The following is a 7,401-nucleotide window of genomic DNA, read 5'->3' on the forward strand; positions in this document are numbered from 1 at the left end:
GGAGTCACTGCCACCAAGGGAGCAGCCACTGAACGACTCAACGTCTAGATATGTCAGTGAGATCAAACATGGGTAGACAAAGAAACCCCCAAAGGAAAGAGAAGGAGGACTCTCCAGAAAAGCAGCTAAGTAATACAGAGGCATGCAACATGACAGAAAAAGAATTCAGAATAAGGGTCCTAGAGTGCATAAACCGGATGGAGGAAAAAATCGACAACCTCAGCAAGAAGCAAGAAGAAACAGATGAAAAAATCGATAACATATGGAAGAAGCTAGAAGAAACAGATGAAAAAATCGATAACATATGGAAGAAGCTAGAAGAAACAGATGAAAAAATCAACAACTTAAGTAAGACCCAAGAAGATATGAAGAGCGATATAGCTGCAATGAAAAACTCCATTGAAAGTATCAACAGTAGACTAGGAGAAGCGGAGGACCGAATTAGTGATTTAGAAGACAAGGAAGCAAAACACACCCAAAATGTACTGCAATTGGAGAAAAAAATGAAAAGACAGGAGGAGAGCCTAAGGGAGCTTTGGGACAACATGAAACGAAACAACATACGAATAATAGGGGTACCAGAACAACAGAAGGATGAACAAGGATTAGAAAACCTATTAGAAGAAATAATATCAGAAAACTTCCCTGAGGTGGGTAAGAAAAAAGTCACACAAGCCCAGAGAGTCCCAAACAAGGTGAACCCAAAAAGACCCACACCAAGACACATCATAATTACCATGGCAAATGTTCAGGACAAAGAGAGAATCTTACAGGCTGCAAGAGAGAGACGGAAAGTTACATACAAGGGATCTCCCATTAGATTGTCAAATGATTTCTCAACAGAAACACATCAGGCCAGAAAAGAATGGACGGAAATTTACAAAGTGATGCAAAGCAAAGGACTGAATCCAAGAATACTCTATCCAGCAAGGCTATCATTCAAACTTGAAGGGGAAATAAGAAGCTTCACAGACAAAAAAAGGCTAAGGGAGTTTATCACCACCAAGCCAGCAATGCAAGGAATGCTAAAGGGACTGGTATAAAAATAAGAAATAAAAAGCTCAGAAAGAAAACAGCCACACAAAAACAGAAATGCCTACAAACAACTACCTTTCAATAATAACTTTAAACGTAAACGGACTAAATGCTCCAAACAAAAGACATCGAGTGGCTGAATGGATAAAAAAACATGACCCATACATCTGCTGTCTACAAGAAACCCACCTCATTAGAAGGGACTCACACAGACTGAAAGTGAAAGGATGGAAAAATATCTTTCAGGCAAATGGAAAGGAAAAGAAAGCTGGGGTAGCAATACTTATATCGGACAAAATAGACCTCAAAGTGAAGGCCATAACAAGAGATAAGGAAGGCCACTTCATAATACTAAAGGGATCAATACAACAAGAAGATATAATCCTGGTAAACATATATGCACCCAATGCAGGAGCACCCAAATTCATTAAAAAACTCCTGGAAGATATCAAAGGAGACATCGACAACAATACAATCATAGTAGGGGACTTTAATACACCACTGACAGCACTGGATAAGTCCTCTAGACAAATAATCAGCAAAGATACAGCAATCCTAAATGACTCACTAGATCAGATGGACTTAATAGACATCTTCAGAACACTTCACCCGAAAGCCAGGGAATATACATTCTACTCAAATGCTCATAGGACATATTCAAAAATAGACCATATATTGGGTCACAAGCAAAGTATCCCCAAATTCAAGAAAATTGAAATCATAAAAAGCGTCTTCGCAGACCACGATGGCATAATATTAGAAATAAACTACAATAAAAACAACCCAAAATACTCAAACACCTGGAAGCTGAATAGCATGCTATTAAATATTGATTGGGTTACCAATGAAATCAAAGAAGAAATTCGAAACATCCTGGAAACTAATGACAATGAAAACACAACAATCCGAAACCTATGGGACACAATGAAAGCAGTCCTGAGAGGGAAGTTTATAGCTCTACAGGCCTATCTCAACAAACAAGAAAAAATGGTAGTAAATCATCTAACTCTACAACTCAAAGAATTAGAAAGAGAGCAACAAGAAAACCCCAGAGTGAGCAGAAGGAAGGAGATAATAAAGATTAGAGCAGAAATAAATGACATAGAGACCAAAAAAACAATACAGAAAATCAATGAAACCAAGAGCTGGTTCTTTGAAAGGATAAACAAGATTGACAAACCTCTAGCCAGACTCACCAAGAAGCAAAGAGAGAGGACCCAAATAAACAAAATCAGAAACGATAGAGGCGAAATAACAACAGACCCCACAGAAATACAAATGATTGTTAAAAAATACTATGGACAGCTCTACTCCAACAAACTAGACAACCTGGAGGAAATGGACAAATTCCTAGAAAAATACAACATTCCAAAACTCAATCAGGAAGAATCTAAAAATCTCAACAGGCCAATAACTATGGAAGAAATTGAAGCAGTCATCAAAAAGCTTCCATCAAACAAAAGCCCAGGACCAGACGGCTTCACAGGGGAGTTTTACCAAACATTCAAGGAAGAACTAAAACCTATCCTCCTCAGACTACTACAAAAAATTCAAGAGGAAGGAACACTTCCAAGCTCATTCTATGAAGCCAGCATCACCCTAATACCAAAACCAGGTAAAGACAACACAATGAAAGAGAATTACAGGCCAATATCCCTCATGAACATAGATGCCAAAATCCTCAACAAAATCTTAGCAAATCGGATCCAGCAGTACATCAGAAAGATCATACACCATGACCAAGTAGGATTTATCCCAGGGATGCAAGGATGGTACAATATCCGCAAATCAATAAACGTGATACATCACATAAACAAATTGAAAGAAAAAAACCACATGGTCATATCAATTGATGCAGAAAAAGCATTTGACAAAATTCAACACCCATTTTTGATAAAAGCTCTCAGCAAGGTGGGAGTAGAAGGATCATACCTCAACATAATAAAAGCCATATATGACAGGCCCACAGCCAACATCATACTCAATGGACAAAAACTAACACCATTTCCCCTAAGAACAGGAACAAGACAGGGATGCCCCCTCTCACCACTCCTGTTCAACATAGTACTGGAAGTGTTAGCCATTGCAATTCGGCAAGAAGAAGAAATAAAAGGCATCCAAATTGGAAAAGAGGAAGTAAAACTGTCCTTATTTGCAGACGACATGATATTATACATACAAAACCCTAGAGACTCCATCAAAAAGCTACTGGACTTAATACATGAATTTGGCAATGTAGCAGGATACAAAATTAACCCCAAGAAATCCGAGGCATTTCTATACACCAATAGTGAACTTTCAGAAAGAGAGATTATAAAAACAATCCCGTTTACCATCGCACCAAAAAAATTAAGCTACCTAGGAATAAACTTAACTAAAGAGGTAAAAGACCTCTACTCAGAAAACTACAGGACGTTGAAAAAAGATATAGAGGAAGACATAAACAGATGGAAGAACATACCGTGTTCATGGATTGGTAGAATCAACATCATTAAAATGTCCATACTACCCAAAGCAATCTATAAATTCAACGCACTTCCCATTAAAATACCAACGGCATACTTCAGAGATCTAGAACGAACTCTCCAAAAATTCATCTGGAATAAAAAAAGACCTCGAATAGCTGCAGCAATCCTGAAAAAGACCAAAGTAGGTGGGATCTCAATACCAGATATCAAGATGTATTACAAAGCCACTGCTCTCAAAACTGCCTGGTACTGGCACAAGAATAGGCATATAGATCAATGGAATAGAAAAGAGAGCCCAGAAATCGGCCCGAACCAATATGCTCAATTAATATTTGACAAAGGAGGCAAGAACATACAATGGAGCCAAGATAGTCTCTTCAATAAATGGTGCTGGGAAAATTGGACAGATATATGCAAGAAAATGAAACTAGACCACCAACTTACACCATACACAAAAATAAACTCAAAATGGATAAAGGACTTAAATGTACGACAGGAAACTATAAAAATTCTAGAAGAATCCAAAGGCAACAAAATCTCAGACATATGCCGAAGCAATTTCTTCACTGATACAGCTCCTAGGGCACTTGAAACTAAAGAGAAAATGAACAAATGGGACTACATCAAAATAAAAAGCTTCTGCACAGCAAAAGAAACCATCAACAAAACAACGAGAAAACCCACTGTGTGGGAAAACATATTTGCCAATGTCATATCCGATAAGGGCCTAATCTCCAAAATTTATAGGGAACTCATACAACTTAACAAAAGGAAGATAAACAATCCAATCAAAAAATGGGCAAAGGACCTAAATAGACACCTTTCAAAAGAGGACATTCAGAAAGCCAAGAGACATATGAAAACATGCTCAAAGTCACTAATCATCCGAGAGATGCAAATCAAAACAACAATGAGGTACCATCTCACACCTGTCAGACTGGCTATCATCAACAAATCAACAAACGACAAGTGCTGGAGAGGATGTGGAGAAAAAGGAACACTTGTGCACTGCTGGTGGGAATGCAGACTGGTGCAGCCACTATGGAAGACAGTATGGAGTTTCCTTAAAAAACTGAAAATGGAACTCCCATTTGACCCTGTGATCCCACTTCTAGGAATATATCCCAAGAAACCAGAAACACCAATCAGAAAGGATATATGCACCCCTATGTTCATAGCAGCACAATTCACCATAGCTAAGATCTGGAAACAGCCTAAGTGCCCATCAGTAGATGAATGGATTAGAAAACTGTGGTACATCTACACGATGGAATACTATGCTGCTCTAAAAAGGAAGGAACTCTTACCATTTGCAACGTCATGGATGGAACTGGAGAGCATTATGCTAAGTGAAATAAGCCAGTCAATGAAGGAAAAATACCACATGATCTCACTCATTCATGGATAATAGAGACCATTATAAACTTTTGAACAATAATAGATACAGAGGCAGAGCTGCCTCAAACAGATTGTCAAACTGCAGCAGGAAGGCCGGGGAGGGTTGCGGGGCAGGAGGTAGGGGGGTAAGAGATCAACTAAAGGACTTGTATGCATGCATAGAAGCATAACCAGTGGACATAAGACATGGGGGGATAGGGGAGGCTAGGGGACTGTCTAGGGCGGGGGGATAAAATGGACACATATGTAATACCCTTTGTAATACTTTAAGCAATAAAAAAAAATAAATAAATAAAAAAAAATAAAATAAAATTCTTAAGTGAAAGATAAATGAGAAACTTTAGCATATATGAATCAGATAGACAACATTTGGACCTGTGGTAGGCAGTTAGATAGACATGAGCAGGGCCCTTTGAGGGAAGGGGCTGCACAGGGGCAATTTTTAAACCAGCTTTGAATCAGAGCAGGATTTGCAGAATCTGAAGGTACCTGTGAGGAAAGGTTTACAGTCCTGCACTGTGGGCCTCTGGCACATTTTTCTGGATCCCATCTGGGCTTTGGCTTTTCACATGGGGCTGATACTTATGGTATCTACAACCATTCTTGGTGTTAGGCACAATCCTACGTCATTGGGTTGGTTGTCTCACTGCATCCTTACAACTGGGGAAAACTAGACGCAGATAGTTGCCTGGCCTGGTCATTCACTTGTCTTTTTTGGAAAAGTTCCACAAAGTTTTAAAGGACACCTTGAAAAAAAGGGGAGTCTTAGAGTATTTAAAAGTGAGAATTCAAGCCAAAGTTTTCAATGCTCTAGGTGATGAAAATGAACCCCAACCACCATTGTCTCATGAAACCTTCTTATTAATGAACTAGAGGCCTGGTGCATGAAATTCATGCACGGTGGGGACGGGGGGAGGGGAGGAAGGGGGAGGGTCCCTCAGCCCGACCTGCACCCTCTCCAATCTGGGACCCCTTGAGGGGATGTTTGACTGCCACAGGGATGGGGCCTAAAACGGCAGTCGAACATCCCTATCACAATCCAGGACTGCTGGCTCCTAACTGCTCGCCTGCCTGCCTGCCTGATTGCCCCTAACTGCTTCTGCCTGCCAGCCTGATCACTCCCTAACCGCTCCCCTGCCAGCCAGATTGAGGCCTAACTGCTCCCCTGCCAGCCCGATTGCCCCCAACTGCCCTCCCCTGCCAGCCCAATCACCCCCAATTGCCCTCCCCTGCTGGCCTGTTTGCCCCCAACTGCCCCCCTGCCAGCTTGTTCACCCCCAATTGCCCTCCCCTGATGGCCTGTTTGCCCCCAACTGCCCCCCTGCCAGCTTGTTCATCCCCAACTGCCCCCCTGCCAGCCTGGTCACCCCATGCAGCCTGCTGTTCAGTCATTTGGTCATCCCTCACTAACCCGCCCGCTGGCCTGGTCACCCCTTGCAGCCTGCTGTTTGGTTTGTCACTGTTACTGTGACAGCATCCTGGACAATTTGCATATTCCTCTATTATTAGTATAGATTAATTCAAGAGTATTTGGAATTCAAAAAATATAAGTATACAGCATCTGTCCTCCAAAGCAGAATCTAGTCAACCTGAGTTCCATTGGCAATTTCTCCTCCATGAGCTACATGCATTAGAAGAATCAAAGGATAATACAATACCTCTTTTATGTGGGATTTTAGCTCACCTCTTGCATGAAACTAAGGATGGCATCCAAAATACATTTCTGAGAGGATCTTCACTTCAGCCTCTAAACCCAAACCATGGTAGACAACCTAGTGGAAGAAGGCAAATGGACGACCACCCACGAAAAGAGAAGGGGGAAAAATACTGATATTGGAGGTCTTCATATTTTTCAATCTGTGAAGAGATGACATTTCCATTTGGGGCATCTTTTATCTTAAAATTATCATTTTGGCTTCTACTGGAAGATTTAATTAAATTGTAGAGGGGGAACTAATTTTTTAATTTTGCTGTTAAACAAAGAGTTTATTTTATTACATGAAGAATGTAGAATCAGCATGAAGAGACAAGCTTAAGGAGAATTCCAAAAAAATAACTTTTAAAAGATGGCATTAACTTCCATGTGGCTTTCAGGTGTGCAATTAATTATAAGATGAGCTATGGAAAGGCCAACCCCTAATTATTTGGGCTCTGAAAGTCTTATTAAATGTCAATTGTTATTCTTGGGACAGAAATATAGTAAGAGCTATTATAGTGCTATCTCTAAAGCGTTGCTTTTAAAAATAATAATAATAATAAATAAAATGTTGCTTTTGATGTTTATTAAAATACTAGAGGCCGGGTGCACAGGCTCCATGCACCGGTGGGGGGGTGTGGCCTGCAGTGATCAGCCCGCTGTGGGAGCGCCACTCATCCCGGTCAGCTGAGCGTCTGTGGACCTGCCCTCTGAGTGGCTGCTCCCTGGTCTGGCATCTTCCATGGAGCTGGAGTCTCACCTCTCCAGGGGACCCAGTCAGGCCGGGCCCAGCGACAATAGCAC

The 7,401-nt window shown here is 40.9% G+C and overlaps 1 pseudogene; it reads left to right on the forward strand.

Annotated features, from left to right (window-relative positions):
* The window catches only part of LOC118676145, a 74,731-nt pseudogene extending 67,959 nt beyond the window's left edge, over positions 1-6,772 (forward strand).
* Positions 6,773-7,401: the final 629 nt, after the last annotated feature.

This window comes from Myotis myotis, unplaced genomic scaffold (assembly GCF_014108235.1).
Source record: "Myotis myotis isolate mMyoMyo1 unplaced genomic scaffold, mMyoMyo1.p scaffold_m19_p_1, whole genome shotgun sequence".
In the NCBI taxonomy this organism is placed as follows: domain Eukaryota; kingdom Metazoa; phylum Chordata; class Mammalia; order Chiroptera; family Vespertilionidae; genus Myotis; species Myotis myotis.